Source organism: Nicotiana tabacum, chromosome 1, assembly GCF_000715075.1.
Source record: "Nicotiana tabacum cultivar K326 chromosome 1, ASM71507v2, whole genome shotgun sequence".
Lineage (NCBI taxonomy): Eukaryota > Viridiplantae > Streptophyta > Magnoliopsida > Solanales > Solanaceae > Nicotiana > Nicotiana tabacum.
Genome location: NC_134080.1, coordinates 158465430 through 158488307, shown reverse-complemented (window position 1 = coordinate 158488307; position 22878 = coordinate 158465430).

Sequence of the window (22878 nt, the reverse complement as noted above, 5' to 3'; positions counted from 1 at the left end):
AAAGTATAAAGTTCAATAGAACTACCACAATAAGCTAACCAAACTAAGTCAACTCTTATTACAAGCCCATTCGAAAATCGATTCTATTTGTCTAGTTCAAAGTGTATAAAAGTCAATGAGTGTTTTGTACATCATTATCATCACCGCCTGATGAACTTTCATCGGGAAAATGGTATCCAGAAGGGTCTACTTGTCTAGGACGGGAAGAACGATCACGGGGAGGACGGGAGGAACGAGCACTTGGAGGACTAGAGGAATGAGCACGGGGAAGGCGAACCTCTGGCGATGAGTCACGAGACCGGGGAATCGGAAAACCTCCAGAAGATAGGAGAGATTTGAGTTTCTCTTGCATGCCCTGACACTGAGAGACCACGCCAATGTACTGAGCATCTCTAAGCTTCTCTTTCCTTGGCCGTTTCTAGCTCGGATGTAAGCTTTGTCACAGTCTCCCACATAGCGGAGAGGCTCTCCTCATCAAGTTGCTCAGCTTGTGAGGAAGTCCATATTCCTTGCATTCCACACTTATAGCGATGTAATTTCTTAGTAGGAAGCCCGTATACCTTCCCCCATTTTGGACCGCCTGCAGCCTCCGTCCACATTCTTTCAGAATCCTCGTTCGAAGGTTGGATTGGATCGCCTGACTCATTAGGTGGCTGACTGCGTATGAATTCCTCCACTTCAGCTGTGAAGCGACCCTATATGAAAAATTACATTGAATTAGTATTTCAAAATTTATATAAAAGTAAATCAACATACTTAATGAAAAGTGAAAACTTACATGTACGGTCGAGGCTCGTCTCTCGACCCACATTTCTTGATCCGTCTCTTTCTTCTTCTTCACAATATGAGTCTCCTTGAATAGCTCATCTTGGTTCATCGGACGCCCCAACTTCTTTTCCTGAAAACTCATAAATTTTAGTTAATAAATAGAATAGATATACTTTGAAAATTAAAATAAATTAAGCAATTACGTACCATTCTTCTTTTTATTGTCCCTAGGCTGATCGCACCTCCAGTGTGCAAGGATCCTCCCTTCTCAGATTTGCGAGCTTTCTTTCCTTTTTCACTCTTCTCTAAGAACTTTGCAGTAAGCCATTGCCTTTGCAAATCCTCCCATAAATTCTGAAGCAACCAGTCGGGCTTCTGGTTCAACTTTCTAGCTTTGGCGAAAGTATGTGACAACCGCTTGCGAGCTTTGAGATAAAAATTTGCAGCCACGTCCGCGCTATAGCGGTGTTCCCATACACACTTGCTCTGTATTTCAAAAGTTAAATATTATATAGAAATATCATAAATATAAATAATTATACTGCTTAAAAGAACATTTTTACCTTAAATTCATTGAAAATTTGCTCCTTCAGCGAGAATGGGAATTCACTCCAAGACGCATAAGGGCCATCATAAAGCTTTCTAGTTGCTTTTGTGATTATCCTCATAGTAATATTACTCGGGATGAACCTACATGTCACGACCCAAATCCCGACCCTGGTCGTGATGGCGCCACTCGTGAAGACCAGGCTAGCTAGTCTAACCTAACTCGTCCTTTAAAACAGTAATTTAACACAAATATAGTATAAACATGGTTTAATAGTACCAAGTAGCGGAAAGTATGAATAAGAAAGCAGAAATCCAGCCCGACACAGCCCTAACCGGGGTGTCACAAGTCACGAGCATCTACTAGGGTATAAATACAACTGAAAGCCTAGAGTGTACAAATACAGACTAATGAAATGAGGAGAGAGAAAAGCAGTGCTGCGAACGCCGTCAACTACTTTGCTAAACTCTGATGACTTTGCCTCCGATCAGCCAAAACATACCTGAATCTGCACACAAGGTGCAGAGAGTAATGTGAGTATTCCGACTCAGTGAGTAATAATAATAAATAAAGAATGAAGGCAAGAAATCACGCAAAAACACAAGGCATTCTATGTTGAAGCAGTACAATCACTTTAAATAGTAAAGCAGTGAGAAATCAAGTGAAAATCCCTTTTTCCAACAAGTAAAGCAAGTAGTTTACAAGTGAGTAACAAAAATGATAGAAATGTAAAAGCCCCTCGGGTAAAACATGTACAACAAACTGCCCCTCGGGGATAATATCAATAGAACCAGCCCCTCGGGCTCAATATAGAACAGTGCCTGCCCCTCGGGCTCAATATCAGAACAGTAACAACCCTTCGGGCTTACTCTCAGAATAGTATCAGCCCCTCGGGCTACCACACAATCACTCATATCAGCCCCTCGGGCATAATATCAATCACTCAGAACAATGGGTAACCGCGCTCACTGTGGGTGTGCAGACTCCGGAGGGGCCCCTTACGGCCCAAGCGCTATATCAAGACACCTCGTGGCATCATCACTCAGCATATCCTCACATCACTCAAGCCACCGCGTGGCATATAAAGTATCTCAGGCCCTCGGCCTCACATCACTCAAGCCACCGCGTGGCATAAATAGTATCTCAGGCCCTCGGCCTCATATCACTCAGCATATCCTCACATATGGCCCTCGGCCTCACTCAGTCCGGAAATCATCATAAGCCCCTCGGGCATTTGTAAAACAGTAGTTCTCAGCCCATAATACCATTTAGAAATATCATTTGAGTTTTCAAATCTGCATAAAAGCGGCTGAGTTTGTAAAACAATAATTATCAACAGGACTGAGTTTAAATATAAATCAAAACAGTGAGGAAATAGTGATAAAAATTCCCAAAGGATTCAAATAATTGGCACGAAGCCCAAGTATGGCAATCAACCCAAATCATGATGATAACAAATAAGTTTCAATCAAATATGCGGTAAAATCATCAATCGGGATGGACCAAGTCACAATCCCCGGTAGTAAAAGACCCCGCACTCATCATCCAGCGCGTGTCTCACCTCAATATAGCACTACGATGTGCAAATCCGGGGTTTCAAACCCTCAAGACATTATTTATAATCATTACTCACCTCGAACCGGCTAATCCTCTAGCTCGCGATGCCTTTGTCTCTCAAATTGACCTCTGAATGCCTCGAATCTAGCCACAATAATTCGATTCAGTTAATAAAAATTATAGGAATTAATTCCATATGAAAATCCACATTTTCCATTAAAAATCCGAAATTGCACTCAAAATTCACATGTGGGGCCCACGTCTAGGAACCCGACAAAAATTACGGCATATGAAACTCCATCCAACCACGAGTCCAACCATACCAATTTTACTAAAATCTGACATCAACTCGACCCTCAAATCTTCAAATTAAACCAAGAGGGTTTTCAAGATTTTCCCAACTAAAATCACCAATTAAATGCCAAAACTAGTAATAGATTCGGGTAATCTAACCAAAATTAAGTTAAGAACACTTACCCCATTGTTTTCTCTGAAAATCTCCCGAAAATCGCCTCTCCCCGAGCTCCAATTTGGTAAAATACTGTATACGGGGTACTGTTCATATGTATTGTACACGGGTATTGTACACGGATACTATTTATGCAGGTGCGGTTACTGTTCACACGTGCGAAAAATGCAGAAACTGCCCAGAAAATTGCAGCATCTTTTCTTTTCACTAAAAAGGCTCTAACTCCATCATACAAACTCGGAATTCGATGATTCTTATTCCTATGAGTCACAAATAATAATACGAACATATCCCTTCAGTCGAAACTCAATTTGGAGCTCATTTGCTCAGTTCAATACCCATTTCACTTGTTAAACAATTAACTCATGTTTCATGTCAAAAACCCAATCACGACTTGATGAAATTAGACCAAACTTTCCAAATCAGTCCTATAATTCATTATCTAAATTCCGGAAGTCTCAAAATCAAATTTCGATCTCTAGAACTAAAAATAGACCTTTGGATCATTACATGCTTATAATCAAAACGCCAAAATCTTCCAAAAACTCTTCCAAAACATATCTGAGCCTCATGGAACCCCGACCAAACATGCCAACACACCCCATAACATAATTCAAACTTGTTCCAACCTTCGGAACGCTCAAAACAACATCAAAACATCAAATCACCCTCGGATTCAAGCCTAAGAATTCCAAAACATCCGAAATTCGAATTCGATCAAAGAGTCGACCAAACGACGTCCAAATAACCTGAAATTTTGCACACACATCACAAATGACATAACGAAGCTACAGCAACTCTCAGAATTCCATTCCGACCACCGGATCAAAATCTCACCTATCAACCAGAATTAGCCAAAATATTAACTTTGCCAATTCAAGCCAAATCCTTCCACGGATTTCCAAAATGCATTTCGATCGCGCTCCTAAGTCATAAATCACCCAACGAAACTATCCAAATCATAAAAATTCCGATCCGAGCTCATATACAAATAAGTCAACTCTTAGTCAACCTTTCAAATTCAAAGCTTTCAACTGAGACTGTTCCTTCAAATTCATTCTGATATTTCCTGAAAACCAAAACCGACGATCTACATCAATCATAATACGTTACACGGGGCAAGTCATGCCCGAGAACTGGCGATCAAAGTGCAAAAGTTCAAAACGACCGGTCGGGTCGTTACATCCTCCCCCACTTAAACACACGTTCGTCCTCGAACGTACCCAGAGCTGTTCTTAAAGCCCATCAATCGCTAAATAACCTTACCATGTATATAACCGGGGGTGATCCCACGTCACCCTATCTTATATAGGTTCGATAACACCGTTTAACTAAAATTACACAATCCAATCTAGCCCATAAACCATAGAACCACATCTTCACTTCTGAAAACATCAATACGATCAAAACCTCACACCTATACTTTGAATGGACCCGAACTAGCTGTAGTAACCCATGCCTGCAACCTCAAGTGCAATTATCCCATATACCACGTAACTCAAACACATGTAGCGATAACTTCCATTCACAGCAGTTGCACACAACACCCGAATACCGGTAGAAACCTCTTATCAACTAAAGTCTCATTCCAACACTTCCATATACTACCAATGATAAATGAAACACGCAATAAATCATAACCATCTCTCAGATCAGTCATCCATAAGGTTACTTCTCCTTTGGCAAGGACCATAGCAAATTTCTGAACCGAACCTCGATATTTACCCATCAAACATGCTGAAATCGAATCTGTTTGTATTTATTAATGATCCCCTAACGATCTCCTCTAATCCAACACATTGCTCTGGTGACATGACATATCCATACAAACCTAAGCCACAACTTGCACAATACACGCATCAATACGCAACAATCCGAACATACTCAAATCATGAAAATGACTCAAATGAAAGAGCTGAACCTCAGGTTCACTAGTACCACCACAACACAAGACTGAGAACCCGTCTCACATCATAGAAACAGAACACACGAGTCTAACCTGCAAGGTCATACCTCCACATATTCACTGCAATGCACTACCTTATTTAAACACTGATCCACATGGAACCACCTTAAGTCACTATGCTCGAAATCGACAACCATGCACAATTTGATATCTGGAACCAAAGTAGTTCATCATACTCACGGTGAAGCAAATAACATACACCACGCACACCCAATAGGACATAACCGATACGTCATTCACCGAGCAACACCAAATTACTCTTCTCGCTTGACTTCTATTATGAAACTCTGATAGAACCGCACCATAGTTGCCTATAACCAACAGACCGTATCATCTCACAACACAAAAAGGTAACGCATAGATCCCCATAATTGCTAATAGCTCAAAACAACCGAAGCCACACATCCTTCGCCAACAGCAACTTGAAGTCAACAAAACCATCTCGATGCCGGACACATATCCCATATAGGTCTACCAATGGACCATACATCAACTCCAGTTACACACAACAGATAAATAATCCTTCGAAGGTCCACAATGACTGAATCATGGAACATACTAATATCTGACTAACTTACCCACATTTTTCTATCCACAACCACAAGCTAACCTGTATATGAGAACTCCCAGTCTCAAAGTCCATAAAACACATGAATTACCATATCTGATCCCAATTCCACCACTCTCATATATAAATCACCTCTAGTACCCAATCACCCCACGGGAGATACTCTAAGATTCTTCGGTGCTGCCAAGCAAACCCGAATATCAGCAGCTAACCTGATGAGAAGTGCTGAAATACTACAGAAGTACCATCAACTCAATCACATGACTCTTTCTGGAACATATACCCTCGTCAAATCGCATTAAAACCATCAAGAACTCTCCGAGTTCCCTTTGCACAAATCAGACTTGTCAGGACTGAATCCTTCTAACTCAATCAAGCTAAGCAAGCCATCAAAACCTAAGAGCATCGCCGCAAAATACCTGAAAGAACTTATTACCTCGAACACACACCAGGAATTAATCATATCCTTACCATACCGATTCGGTCTACTATCAAACTACCCCATCTATCTAAATTTCCTTCTGATTCATCTTCAACTTGATATTCTCTCTTAAATATTCCAAAAAGCACCACATTTGAAATACTTTGCTCTAAAGAACTTCCTGCGGATCTAAATCCATTACCTCCTGATACTGATACATCGAATACCACAATTAATATGGAAAACACCACAAGTCTTGACATCTTCCAAGGAAAACTAAGTTTGTATTCATAAGTACAACTTGAAAGCCTCCAATTATTGCATGTAAAATTTTGAACACAATAGGACCATTCTCTAGAGGCATCCACTATACTCAAATCGCAGTTAGATTGATTAAACGAACTGAACAACCTGTGCTTCATTTGCACTCCGACACTGTAGAATGTGACCTCATTCCAATATAACCAAGCAACTTCATGCTCTATGCACCGAGCATTCGTTACCAACCACAACTCAAGTCATTCCCTGATTTTCGTACACCCATAAAGTATAAAACAGCCTTTATTGAAATTTCCTTTACTCGAGCCACAACTGATTTACAAATACGCCTCAAACTGGAACCATTAGAGCACATAACCGTGCAATCAACTATTCAATAACGGACTTCCCCACTTGGCTCGAAGCTATAGATAAACACACGCTCAATAACTCATAACAATTATACTTTATTGATGCCATGATACCATAATGAGATTAAACTCAAATCTTTTATAACCTTGTGAAAACACAGATCATCTAGAATTTTAACTCTTCTGCAAATCTCTCATTCCACTCTCGCAACAGTTACACCCACTCACTAAGCGACCCAATTTAAGTTGCAACATGTATCCTTCACTCGCAAATCTAACAGACACATAAGGATCGTACAACCTCAGAACACTTCGCATGAGATAACCCGCCTTCTTCGCCTTAAACTAATATTTATGTATACCTTCCACTGTCATAACCATTACGCAGTCACTTAGTCTTCCTGAGTCTGAACTCATACCGCAACATGAAATTTACTTCACTCCCAACTAGGACACATGAAAAGACTCTTTGCACACCCATACCTCGGGGCTATACCTCAATCAACATGGATACATCTTGCAGTACTAACATACTCATCACATAGTTATCCAGCCATCACTCCCACTAGTAGGGACACTATTGAACATATAAGTTCAAAAATACTTGCTCACACAATCAGCACCTCGATGCTCAAGCTATAGGCAAAAATCCGGCCTTAAGTCCTCCAGACTGGCCCAACATCAACACATAGAGATCGTATCTCGCCCCTCGATCAGGGAATCACAAGCCATCAAGGCATATCTGATACTGAGCGTTCATGCGCACACACGAACGCGTGGAAGGAATTCAAAGAGTAACATTTCAAGCTGAATAAAAAGGATGCACGATAAGAATTCAAGAATGTGAAGTTTTCCTAAAGGTTCTGTAGCCTCTCGAGGATAAATACAGATGTCTCCGTACCGATCCGCGAGAATCTACTAAACCTGCTCATGACTCGTGAGACCTATGTAACCTAGGCTCTGATACCAACTTGTCACGACCCAAATCACGACCCTGGTTGTGATGGCACCTCTCGTGAAGACAAGACCAGCCAGTCTAACCCAACTCGTCCTTTAAAACAGTAATTTAACACAAATATAGTATAAACATGGTTTAATAGTACCAAATAGCGGAAAGTATGAATAAGAAATGCAGAAATCCAGCCCGACACAGCCCTAACCGGGGTGTCACAAGTCACGAGCATCTACTAGGGTATAAATATAACTGAAAGCCTGAAGTGTACAAATACAGACTAATGAAATGAGAAGAGAGAAAAGCAGTGCTGCGAAAGCCGGCAACTACCTTGCTAAACTCTGATGACTTTGCCTCCGATCAGCCAAAACATACCTGAATCTGCACACAAGGTGCAGGGAGTAATGTGAGTACTCCGACTCAGTGAGTAATAATAATAAATAAAGATTGAAGGCAGAAATCACGCAAAAACAGAAGGCATTCCATGCTGAAGCAATAAAATCACTTTAAACAGTAAAACAGTGAGAAATCAAGTGAAAATCCCTTTTTCCAACAAGTAAAGCAAGTAGTTTACAAGTGAGTAACAAAAATGATAGAAATGTAAAAGCCCCTCGGGCAAAACATGTACAACAAACCGCCCCTCGGGCATAATATCAATAGAACCAGCCCCTCGGGCTCAATATCAGAATAGTGCCAGCCCCTCAGGCTCAATATTATAACAATAATAGCCCCTCGAGATCACTCTCAGAATAGTATCAGCCCCTCGGGCTACCTCACAATCACTCATATCAGCCCCTCGGGCATAGTATCAATCACTCAGAACAATGGGTACCTGCGCTCACTGTGGGTGTGCAGACTCCGTAGGGGCCCCTTACGGCCCAAACGCTATATCAAGCCACCTCGTGGCATCATCACTCATCATATCCTCACATCACACAAGCCACCTCGTGGCATATAAAGTATCTTAGGCCCTTGGCCTCACATCACTCACGCCACCGCATGGCATAAATAGTATCTCAGGCCCTCGGCCTCATATCACTCAGCTTATCCTCACATATGGCCCTCGGCTTCACTTAGTCCAGAAATCATCATAAGCCCCTCGGGCATTTGTAAAACAGTAGTTCTCAGCCCATAATACCATTTAGAAATATCATTTGAGTTTTCAAATCTGCATAAAAGCGGCTGAATTTGTAAAACAATAATTATCAACAGGACTGAGTTTAAATATAAGTCAAAACAGTGAGGAAATAGTGATAAAAATTCCCAAAGGATTCAAATAATTGGCGCGAATCCCAAGTATGCCAATCATCCCAAATCATGATGATAACAAATAAGTTTCAATCAAATATGCGGTAAAATCATCAATCGGGATGGACCAAGTCACAATCCCCGGTAGTAAAAGACCCCGCGCTCATCATCCAACGCGTGTCTCACCTCAATATAGCACTACGATGTGCAAATCCGGGGTTTCAAACCCTCACGACATTATTTACAATCATTACTCACCTCGAACCGGCTAATCCTCTAGCTCGCGATGCCTTTGTCTCTAAAATCGACCTCCGAATGCCTCGAATCTAGCCACTATAATTCGATTCAGTTAATAAAAATTATTGGAATTAATTCCATATGAAATTCTACATTTTCCATTAAAAATCCGAAATTGCACTCAAAATTCGCCCGTGGGGCCCACGTCTAGGAACCCGACAAAAATTACGGAATATGAAACCTTATCCAACCATGAGTCCAACCATACCAATTTTACTAAAATCCGACATCAACTCGACCCTCAAATCTTTAAATTAAACCAAGAGGGTTTTCAAGATTTCCCAACTAAAATAACCAATTAAATGCCAAAACTAGTAATAGATTGGGGTAATCTAACCAAAATTAAGTTAAGAACACTTACCCCGTTGTTTTATTTGAAAATCTCCAGAAAATCGCCCCTCTCCGAGCTCCAATTTGGTAAAAAAGGAAAATTGTCCCATTTTCAGAACTCAACATTCTGTCCAGAATTTCCGTGGTTACTGTTCACGCATTTTACTGTTCACATGTACTGTACACAGATACTGTTCATGTTTACTGTACATGGTACTGTACACGGATACTGTTCACGCAGGTGCGGTTACTGTTCACACGTGCGAAAAATGCAGAAACTGCCCAGAAAATTGCAGCAGCTTTTCTTTTCACTAAAAAGGCTCTAACTCCATCATAAGAACTCGGAATTCGATGATTCTTGTTCCTATGAGTCACAAATAATAATACGAACATAGTCCTTCAGTCAAAACTCAATTCGGAGCTCATTTTGCTCAGTTAAATACCCATTTCGCTCATTAAATAATTAACTCATGTTTCATGTCAAAAACCCAATCGCGACTTGATGAAATTAGACCAAACTTTTCAGATCAGTCCTATAATTCATTATCAAAATTTCAGAAGTCTCAAAATCAAATTTCGATCTCTAGAACTAAAAATGGACCTTTGGATCATTATATGCTTATAATCAAAACGCCAAAATCTTCCAAAAACTCTTCCAAAACATATCCGAGTCTCATGGGACCCTGACCAAACATGCCAACACACCCCATAACATAATTCAAACTTGTTCCAACCTTCGGAACGCTCAAAACAATATCAAAACATCAAATCACCCTCGGATTCAAGCCTAAGAATTCCAAAACTTCCGAAATCCGAATTCGATCAAAAAGTCGACCAAACGACGTCCAAATGACCTGAAATTTTGCACACACATCAAAACTGACATAACGAAGCTACAGTAACTATCAGAATTTTATTCCGACCATCGGATCAAAATCTCACCTATCAACCGGAATTCGCCAAAATATTAACTTTGCCAATTCAAGCCAAATCCTTCCACGGACTTCAAAAATGCATTCTGATCGCGCTCCTAAGTCATAAATCACCCAACGAAACTATCCAAATCATAAAATTTCCGATCCGGGCTCATATACAATAAGTCAACTCTTAGTCAACTTTTCAAATTCAAAGCTTTGAACTGAGACTGTTCCTTCAAATTCATTCCGATTTTTCCTGAAAACCAAAACCAATAATCTACATCATTCATAATACGTTACACGGGGCAAGTCATGCCCAGGAACTGGTGATCAAAGTGCAAAAGTTCAAAACAACCGGTCGGGTCGTTACACTACAATTTAATAAAAAAATACATTAATATCTTAGTAAAAACTGTACAAAACAATAAACGTAAAAATAACAAATAACTCTTACCCATCACCCTCAGGGACTATGATAATCCTGCCATATTAATCATAATGCAGCTCCTCGTCAGCATCAACATCACCGTCCGAAATATGTATATCATAGGCATGCGTGGAAGGTGTAGGGGGGTCAGAGCTAGTATCTCGCAGTCGAAGGCCTAAAATAAATGGAGTCCTTGATGAAGATGGATGCGATCCCTATGACTGCGACATAGCTCTATGGACCGCCAGTGGATGTGATACTGATTGCTGTGACTCGAGTGGATGTGACACTAATGGCTGTAATCCATATGGATGTGACATGGATCGATGTGATCCATGTGATGATGATGGGTGTGATCCACGTGGTAGTGAGGCAGGTTGAATGTATGTCAGACGTATAGTCCTATGATGAAAGACATGGTGTTTGCACGAAGGTGTAGGACGTGTGTTGCTGCGGCAACTCAGAATAGCCCTGGGGTGAAGCAAAGACATAGGCATAGGCATAGGCACATATAAGAGGGTGGAAAAGATTGAGTATTATCTTCTACCCTCCTCTTTGGTTTCCTAGCCTTTTCTCGACCCCGTGAACCACTAGGGTCATTGTTACCTCGACCCTTGCCTGTCATCTGCATAATATAATGCATATTTAGATTGAAACATATAAAGAAACTAGCTATAAATGAGAGTTATTAAAGAAACCAACTTTTTAAAGCTCATTGACGTATTGTTCCTCGTCAGAGGATTCTTCTTCCTCACTACTTTGAGCTTCATCAGTTGATTCTTCTTCCTCGTTTTCTATAATTCTTACTTCATTTATATCAACTTCTTCCAATATATGTTCAGGATGTTCCAAATCATTTTCTAAAAGTTCTTCCACTATTTGGTGAATGTCGATGCCCCCTTTTTCTACGGGTCAAAATCGGGTATACGACATTTGGGAGGACAACTCTATTCCCTTTCGAGAATTGGGTTTAGAAGTTGAAGAGTCGCCACCTAATGATTAAAGTGCATTAGGACACTTTAAGAAAGAATTGAGATGAAGAACCAGAGGTTGGGTAAGGTCTAGAAATTATCTCGAGGGGAAGGTGTTAGGCACCCCTCAAGATCCACTAGTGTGGTTCCCGGCCATGCTACAATTGTGACTTTAAGTAGACAAGTAGAAAAGAAAAGGATTTTTCACATAATTTTGCAAACAAGTTTAAGAGTTGAAGGAGTAGAGAGTTTGGAAAATTAATTTAAAAGAAAACTTAAAAATTAACAAGTAAAGGGGAGAGGGGTCCTAGGTTTACAAATAATATGGATCACATCAATGCAAAATCCATCAATCACTCCTCGGAAGAGGGGTCGCACGTGATATTAGCGCACCTGGTCATCATATCCATATTCTACCCATCCCACCCCGTTAAGGTATTAAAGCGCGGAAAGTTTCATTACTTATTGCATGCTAGTACCCGTTCCAATCCTATTAGTCCCGGAGACATTTAGGACTACTAATCCTAAAGGGAAAGGGATTTGGGGCCTTTTTAGAGCTTTCAAAGGACAAAACACTAGGCGTCAATCAAAACACATAATGCAAGTAAAAGGGGAAGCAGATAAGCAAGTAAGGCTCAAGTAAACCTCCTTAAGTCAGATAAGCCATAGAGTTTAACATGTCTTGCATGTACTGGTTTAGTCTTTAAAATTAAAGCTATAAGCGGACTGGTTCAACACATACTTTTAGACAGGAAGTTCGCATTAGGCTTGCTCGAATGCATTTCTTAAGGACTAGTCTACTTTCAGCTATGTGTTGGATAGAACTAACGATTTCGAAAAGTGAACTGGTTATGAAGAGTTACCAGTTTTTTATCAGAGTGAAACGAGTTTCAGAAAAAGAATGTACTGTTTTGAAAAAGATTTAAATGAAAAGAAAGGAGCTTCAGAAGACATGCAGACTAGTTGAAAAAAAAAGAGTTTCACAAACCTTATCAGAAAAAAGTGAGTTTCAGAAAATGCCAGTTTGGTTTAGAAAATGTTTGTTAACTTACGGGGTTCAGAAAATCACAGAAGACTGCCAGTTTTACCAAAGTATATATTAACTTAATCGGTTGGTGCTGTTTTGAACAAATGAGACAGTTCCGACTCGAAGTTCCTATAGGCATGCTTTCTATACGTTAACTGATTTTAACACTTTTTTAACAGGAGTCTTACAAACTTGGTATCTATATGCAACTTTATAATTAAGCCTACAGTTTTCCTAATGGTATCATTATGTGCAGAAATGTAAACCCCTATGAGCACGGTATCTATATGCATAGTTGCAGAAAGTTTAGAAATTAAATCCTATAGGCATGGTCTCTACGTGTGAAATTGCGTAGTGTAGAAATTAAACTTATAGACATGATTTCTACCCTTTTGTGCATGAAAAGTAACCCCTTCCCCTTTTCACTAAAATCCTATGAGTTTATACAAATTATTACAAACCAGTAAAAAAATAAGATAGAAATAAAAAATACATCAGAAATTACAGCTACATCCGAGCAGACTAATTCAGACTTAGTATCTAACAATATGATATTGAACCACTTTCGAGATCCAGATTTCCAAAGCCTTCTCTTATCTATGGTGTTTCAGAGATCCAAGGAGTTTCAGGAACTCCAGGCAGTGCTTACACCCAAGATGTTAATTAGAAAAAGTTACAGTGCAGTGTGGAAGAGCCAACCCTCAGGTGTCCAAGTTCAGAGAGAGGTCATGGATCCCAAAGCAAGGCTCACAAGAGAGGGGCAGAACTTAGGTTCTAAGAATGAGTGTAAGTGCAAGAGATGGGGTTGGGGAATGCTATGGCAGGCTGGTGGTCATGCCTAGCCACGAGGTAGGCTGGCACACCCCTGACCAAACCTGTTCAGCCAACAAATAAGAGCACAGACCTATTGAAGGTCAGACTATGGTCTGGGCAGTGATTAGGACACTGCCAGACCAAGGTCTCAAGCTCAGAATACATATAAGGGGGAAAAGGAATGGGAATTGAAAGAGTTTAGGACTCAGGGAGTCCAGTCCATATACATGAACAACAATGTCAAGGGTTGTCATGTTTTCTGAACCATAACTCAGCAGACAAAGGGTTCAGGGATGGGGATTCATATAGGAGCAGGAATAACAAGCTTGCAGAAAGCAGTAAAATAAACAAAGAAAAGACTGAAGAATAAACACATAAGAGAAGGGGCAGAATTTAAACAAGAAGAGACATACCAGTTGCAGAAAAGTAAGCACAAAGAAAAGCAGGATACTTGCAGCCAAAACACAATCAGAGAAGAGAGCTTATGAGTTCAGAGAAAACTCGAATGCTTTTTTAGAAAACCTAAGTGTATTTGAGAGAAGAAGTGGTGACTTATGCTATGTGTTCGAACTTGTTTTTTGAAAGAGAAGAGGTACTTGTATTTATAGTTTTGAAAATGAGTAGAGAATAAGGTAACAAATAAGGTTTCAACACAAACATGGAAATAGACACAGTCAGAATCAATTAACACAGGTATTCCCCTTTAATCAAGGGATTACTGCTCAAACGGACACTAACAGGATTAATATAAGGAAAGAAGATCAATTTGTAAGCAGAATGATTGTTACCATAAAAAGGAGTAGTAAACCCATATAGTAAGGGATTAAGTCTAAATACATGAATGTACTTATTTTGGAAAGGATATGGTAAGGCCAAACAAAGAGAGAGAATCAATTAACCCTTAACGGGCGAGTAAAAAATAAGAATTTCATAAGGAAAAGTTTTGAAAATCAATCACGAGTTTGAAAATCAATCACAGAAGGGACTCAGTATACAAATGAAGTGCACAAGTAATACGCATGTGAGGCCAAGCTATGGCGAGAAGGAACAACATACAGTAATAGCATAGAGCAAACATTCATAGCGTGATAGTCACGTAGGTTAGGTTTTAGTGATTTAGTAGTAGAGGAAAAGATCATAAGCATGCGAAGAATCAAGTAAAAACCTTTCTGAAAACACAGTCGAGTTTGACAGATAGTCGGAAATCAGAACAAAAAGGAATCACATAAGGAAGAGAGATGTTGAAACAAAAAGAATCAGGCTGAGCAACTTCAGACAGACGAATTGCACGAATAAACTCAAGGGACTCAAATAGGCCCCAAAGAACTAGGGTTTTCGAAAATTAGTCGAGTTTAGAGGCGATAAACAAGTGAAAAAAACAAGCTAATTCATAATCTCAAATAAACCCCAAAAATTAGGGTTTTCAACGCTAATCAGGTGTAAACAAGGTAAATCAAACTAATACAAACAAACAGACTAAGAAACTCAAACAAAATTCCAAAAATTACGGTTTTCAACATGCTAACTCAAATAGAAAAACAACACAAGCAAAACATAGCAAAACATGTCGAGAATCAGAGAAGAGATTTGAGATAACTTAACATGAAACCCTAGTTGAAGAATAAAGAGTTTTTGAAAGCAAAATTAAAGAAACTTCGAGAAAAAAATACTTAGCAAGTTCAAACACACATAGATCCAGAGCAGATCTGAAATAAAATTGGAGGAACCTTAGAGATTAGGGTTTCGTAAGAAACCCAGGTGATGAGTAGGGCTTTGAAACCCATCGATCTAAGCAGGAGAGTCGAAGGTCGAACTCGGATAGCCATGGCTGGCCGGACAAAGGTTGAAGACGACTGGAGAACAGTCATCAAGCAAAGGCTTGGTCGAAACCTTTCAAGATCTGGTCATAGGACCTCAAAAACGAGCACGTAGAAGCCATGAGAGGTTGGTATAGGCCTCCAATGAGCCTGGGAAGCCATGGATTAGGGTTTCAGTGAGAGGCGACGACTAGGGTTTGAGGTGAGTTGAGAGAGAGAGAAAGAAGGGATTCAAAGGCGGCGTCTCTGAAAGAATGAGGTAGGGTTTAGGGTCGTTTGGATTAAAAAAGGTAAGAAGCAACGGTGGCCGTTGATCTAAATGATAAACGGCCGGGATTAAAAAGGGTTATGGGCTGGGTCAGTTGAATAGATGCTGGGTCGGGTTAGAGTGGTAATTGGGCTGGTCAGAATTTGAGTTTGAAATTGGGTCAATTTTAGGCTAAAATCGAAATGTAATGGGGCTACAATTGAAACGAACTGAGGCTAAAATTTAAATAGCCAATTTCCCTTTTCATTTTATAAAAATAGTAAAAAATGATTTTGAAAGCAAATTAAAAGCACTGGATCCGTTAATAGTATATAATATTAATTAAAAAATATTGGAACCAGTTTCATAATTATAAAATGCTATTAAATCTTAAAGTAGGCCAAAATTATAATTATATGCAATTTAACTTTTAAAATACCAAATTAATTTGTAAAAATATATGAAAAGTAACCTACCTATATTTTGGTATAAATATGAGAATAAAATAATTTATTCACCAAGTGATAATTTTGGGAATAATTATTGAGCAATAAATCAATTTAAAAATCTTTTAAAAAATTGGAAAAATACTAAAACACTTGGGCATACTTATATATGTATATATATGATATTTGAAAGTATTTGCATGTAAAAGAAATACATAGTGAAAAATTGGGTATCAACAGCAGCCCCTCTTTACCCGGGAAGGATGAAAGAGTTGTCGGGTAAAGATATGATGACCAATTTTGACCGAAAGAGACGATTTGCAAAGAATTCTGACCGAGCTCTGGCTCTTGAGCTGCCTACATATCCCTGATCTTACAGGAATCACGTCATATGTAGTTTAGGATCCATCGGCGAAATATGCCGATAGAGTTATTGAAAGGAACAGACCCGATGCCTAAGTTGAGAAGGATAGTTGAAGTCTGATAGGCTGCGAGAACCGGAGCGGGATCGCTACTACTGAGACGGCCGTTTGCTAGCCGGTGTACCTACAAGTGGGCATTACAGCATAGATTGTACATAAATTTAAACGTGATGCAAGTTCCCATTGGACCATGAATGCTGTCTTTGGACGGTTAGGATGACGTCCTTGGACCATGACGTCCCGGACTATGAAAGCGTAAATAAAAATTCGCAGGCCATGAAATGATATTCTCGGGCCATGTAGATGGTTCCTCCGAACTATGATGCCTTTGAATAGGTTGGCGATCTTTCAGCCCATGAAATGCAAAAGGTGGCAATCTTTCAGCCGGTACAGAATTTAAATGAAGGTGGCGATGTTGCAACCATGCGAGAAAAGTAAAGAGGCGATATTTCAACCAAGCAGGATGGAGACAATGCTTAGTCTCGAAAGGCAGATAGAGTAGCCTTATGCAGATGGAGATAAGGCTTAGTCTCAAAAGGTAGATAAGTAGCCTTATGCAGGTGATGATGGAGGTAGCGCTTAACCTCAGAAGGTAGAAAAGTAGCCTTATGCAAAATGCAGATGGAAACATGGCTTAGTCTCGAAAGGCAGAAGAGTAGACTTTTAAAGATGATGATGGAGGTAGAGCTTAACCTCGGAAGGTAGAAAAGTAGCCTTATGCAAAATGCAGATGGAGACAGGGCTTAGTCTCTAAAGGCAGATAAGTAGCCTTATAAAGATGATGATGGAGGTAGAGCTTAACCTCGAAAGGTAGAAAAGTAGCCTTATGCAAAATGCATATGGAGACAGGGCTTAGTCTTGAAAGGCAGATAAGTAGCCTTATGCAGATGATGATGGAGTTAGAGATTAACCTCGGAAGGCAGAAAAGTAGCCTTATGCAAAATGCAGATAGATATAGAGCTTAGTCTCGAATGGCAGATAAGTAGCCTTATGCAGATGATGATGGAGGTAGAGCTTAACCTCGGAAGGCAGAAAAGTAGCCTTATGCAAAATGTAGATGGAGACAGGGCTTAGTCTCGGAAGGCAGATAAGTAGCCTTATGTAGATGATGATGGAGGTAGAGATTAACCTCGGAAGGCAGAAAAGTAGCCTTATGTAAAATGCAGATGGAGACAGAGCTTAGTCTCGAAAGGCAGATAAGTAGCCTTATGCAGATGATGATGGAGGTAGAGATTAACCTCGGAAGGCAGAAAAGTAGCCTTATGCAAAATGTAGATGGAGACAGAGCTTAGTATCGAAAGGCAGATTAGTAGCCTTATGCAGTGCAAGAATGTAAAAGGGAGATTAGTAGTAAGATCTCTTAGCTGATAGCCGATTACAACAATATGACTGTTGGGGAGATTGTGTAGGGATAGCAATTGCGGGCAAGTGATGATTCTGAGAAGTTGCATTCTTGGGAAAGTATGCGTACATAAATATACTTAACGATACTGCAAGTCGAGTGCCTGCATCCAAAGAAAAATCATGAGTTCTGTAAGGGGAAAAGGTTAGTTCGTCTTCCCGGGGCTCTTGACGTTGTGTGTCATTGGGGTAGCATCGCTAAACAACAACAATTGCAACCTCTTTCGCTCCGGAATTTTGAGGGTCCTCCTCAAAATTCTGCCCCAGTTTGCTGAGCGGACATTTCTGACGGCTGTGCTGAATGACTAAAAAATCGTCTTCGGAATTTTGAGGGTCCTCCTCAAAATTTTGCCCCAGTTTACTGGGCTGGCGCTTCTGGCGATGCATGGACTAAAATCAACTTTGGAATTTTGAGGGTCCTCCTCAAAATTCTGCCCCAGTTCCAATAGCGAGGATAGCGGGGGAAAATGGAATTTTTTTAATAAATTGTGACCGAACCCATAGGGCTGCCTACGTATCCCCTCTTAAACGGGAATCAGGTCAGGCGTAGTTCAAATTACATCATAGAGGGAATCATAAGTGGTTACACATAATATCGTTTTACTGCATCTGAATTGATCGGCTTTGGCCAGACTTCTCCGTCCATTTCTGCAAGAATAAGGGCTCCTCCAGTTAGAACCCGGTGAACTCATGCTTGGTGCAGTTGTCAATTAGAATGTGTATGTTCGGCAAGGGGAAGTCGTCTTTAGGACTGGCCCAGTTAAGATCCCGGTAGTCAACACAAACTCTAACTTTCCCATCCTTTTTTGGAACTGGCGCGATGTTGGCTAACCATGTCGGATATTCTACTACCTGAGAACCCTGGCTTTGACTTGCTTGGTAACCTCTTCTTTGATGTTCAAACTCATGCCGGGTTTGAATTTCCTGAGCTTCTGCTTTACCGGCGGACATGTTGGATCTGTTGGTAGTTTGTGAGCTACAATGGATGTACTGAGACCATTCATATCATCATGCGACCAGACGAATATGTCTTCATATTCCTTTAGGAATTCCGTGTACTCTTTCTTTTCTGATGGTGACAGGTGAACACTGATGCGCGTTTCTTTGACATTCTCTGTATCTCCCAAATTAACGACCTCAGTTTCGTCCAAGTTAGACTTAGGCCTATTCTCAAAATTCTCAACCTCTCTGACAACCTCTTCCGGTATATCATCCTCTTCTGAATCCATATCCGTTTGTTGCATTGTCTCATTGCAAGTCACAATCGTTGGTTCATTGTCAAGGCAAGTAATAGTAATGCTGTGTAAAATAAAGTGAATGATAGAAAAAATAATAAGAGCGAGATATATAATAAACTGAAATGCTTCGATTGAATTCATAATTGTTTTGAATATCAGAGCTCTTTTCAAAATTAAAGGCAATACGGAAATAAAATCAGCTAGTAAAAAGTAAAAATGTGATGCATGGTGCTTTTGTTTAGCCTTGCTACCCCGAAGCTTTCCAGGCCCTTGGATATCGCACTATATGATGATGGTGCCAGAATGCACGAACGAACCTTTGGGGAGGAGAATAAAAATAAAAGAAAAACAAAAAAGGTAACAAGTTAGCGCGAATTATGAGGAAAAATGTTGCAGTATTTAAACACATTGTGCAAGAATATAAATCGCGTCCTAATTTGGGTGCCTCATTGTGCCCGAGGTAGGCCTAGCGGCAAATTAATTTGGAGAACTTATAATGCTAAATGCCTCATTTTATTGATAAAAATAAGACGAATCCAAAACGACACTAAATAACGGAAAGTAAAATGTCACTAGTGGCCATTGGCCTTATTAAATTAAAAGCGAAAAGAAAGACTCCTAACTACTTGGTCCCAGACGGACCTTCTTCAGGTTGAATGTTCTCGTTGATCAAGTCCTCCAGCTCGCGCAGATTTTCCAGTAAAAATGCTATCGCCAGACATTCTCCTTTACCTTCCTCCGCATTTTGACAGTTGATGACTCTTTTCCTCACTTTCTCTTCCAATTCCAGCAAGCTGTACTCCAGGTATTCTAGCTTCTCACTAGCCTTGGTGACTCTCTCTTTCCATTCGTTGATTTGGTTGCTCGATGGGAGGTTTATCCACCAAATCTGCAAAAGTAAAGGTATGTTTACCATACCGAAGTCAGGAACTTTGTCATTCATTTTCTGCAAAACAAAAGGGTTAAGACCTCACCCCCACCAGACTCGACTATTTAATGCCAATAATCAGCATAACAAGCTTTTAGTTCTCCAAATAAATGCACAGAACATGTAGGTGTCTGTTTGGGTTTCAAGGAAACCTAGTGGACTTCGGACAAGGCTATCTTAATGAGTCATTATGTGGACAACATAACTGACTCGGCTAGGTTTGACCATGATACATGCACAGTTAAACAGAGTAAGGTTTCTATTGGGGTATTAGATAGGTACCCTTGAGCGGACAACTCAAGAAGGAAAGGCACGGAACCGTCGACTGCACCGCTGATCGACTGGTTTTACCGCAAATATGCCCTTGCCGAATTTAAAGGGTGATAATATTGGAAGAGCGCAAACACTCATTATAAGCGTTGCTATGGTATTTGTTTGGCACGAGTGGAATATGTTGTTGAAGATGCAGTTTACAAGAATGAAACAAATTGACATGTATTTCCACGTTCATAAGATAAATGATTACAATAATTGCAATAATTACAACAGTATTGAAATAAAGCAGTAAAGGAAAGCATTTAAAGGAAAGAAAAGACATGAAAAGCCAAGTCAGTTTCGTAGTGAAAGAATAAAAGACAGTAAATAAAGCAATCAATGAGATAATAGAGTCACAAGCAGCATGCAGTGGTAAAAGCCTAAAGAATTCCCAGCAGAGTCGCCATGCTGTTGACGCCCCCTTTTTCTACGGGTCGAAATCGGGTATACGACATTTGGGATGACATCTCTATTCCCTTTCGAGAATTGGGTTTAGAAGTTGAAGAATCGCCACCTAATGATTATAGTGCATTAGGACACTTTAAGAAAGAATTGAGATGAAGAACCAGAGGTTGGGTAAAGGCTAGAAATTATCTCAAGGGGAAGATGTTAGGCACACCTCAAGATCCACTGGTGTGGTTCCCGGCCATGCTACAATTGTGATTTTAAGCAGACAAGTAGAAAAGAAAAGGATTTTTCACATAGTTTTGCAAACAAGTTTAAGAGTTGAAGGAGTAGAGAGTTAGGAAAATTAATTTAAAAGAAAACTTAAAAATTAACAAGGGGAGAGGGGTCCTAGGTTTATAAATAATATGGATCACATCAATGCAATATCCAGCAATCACTCCTCGGAAGAGGGGTCGCACATGATATTAGCGCACCTGGTCATCATATCCATATTCTACCCATCCCACCCCGTTAAGGTATTAAAGCGTGGAAAAGTTTCGTTACTTATTGCATGCTAGTACCCGTCCCAATCCTATTAGTCCCGTAGGCATTTAGGACTACTAATCCTAAAGGGAAAGGGATTTGGGGCCTTTTGAGAGCTTTCAAAGGACAAAACTCTAGGCGTCAATCAAAATACATAATTCAAGTAAAAGGGGAAGCAGATAAGCAAGTAAGGCTCAAGTAAACCTCCTTAAATCAGATAGGCCATAGAGTTTAGCATGTCTTGCATGTACTGGTTTGGTCTTTAAAATTAAAACGATAAGCGGACTGGTTCAACACATACTTTTAGACAGGAAGTTCGCATTAGTCTTGTTCGAATGCAGTTCTTAAGGACTAGTCTACTTTCAGCTATGTGTTGGATAGAACTAACAATTTCGAAAAGTGAACTGGTTATGAAGAGTTACCAGTTTTTTATCAGAGTGAAATGAGTTTAAGAAAAAGAATGTACTGTTTTGAAAAAGATTTAAAAGAAAATAAAGGAGCTTCAGAAGACATGCAGACTAGTTGAAAAAAAAGAGTTTCACGAACCTTATCAGGAAAAAGTGAGTTTCAGAAAATGCCAGTTTGGTTTAGAAAATGTTTGTTAACTTACGAGGTTCAGAAAATCACAGAAGACTGCCAGTTTTACCAAAGAATATATTAACTTAAACTGTTGGTGCTGTTTTGAACAAATGAGACAGTTCCGACTCGAAGTTCTATAGGCATGCTTTCTATACGTTAACTGATTTTAACACTTTTTTAACAGGAGTCTTACAAACTTGGTATCTATATGCAACTTTATAATTAAGCCTACAGTTTGCCTAATGGTATCATTATGTGCAAAAATGTAAACCCCTATGAGCACGGTATCTATATGCATAGTTGCAGAAAGTTTAGAAGTTAAATCCTATAGGTATGGTCTCTACGTGTGAAATTGCGCAGTGTAGAAATTAAACCTATAGACATGATTTCTACCCTTTTGTGCATGAAAAGTAACCCCCCTCCCCTTTTCACTAAAATCCCATGAGTTTATACAAATTATTACAGACCAGTAAAAAAATAAGACAGAAATAAAAAATACATCAGAAATTACAGCTACATCCGAGCAGCCTAATTCAGACTTAGTATCGAACAATATGAGATTGAACCACTTTCGAGATCCAGATTTCCAAAGCCTTCTCTTATCTAGGGTGTTTTAGATATCCAAGGAGTTTCAGGAACTCCAGGCAG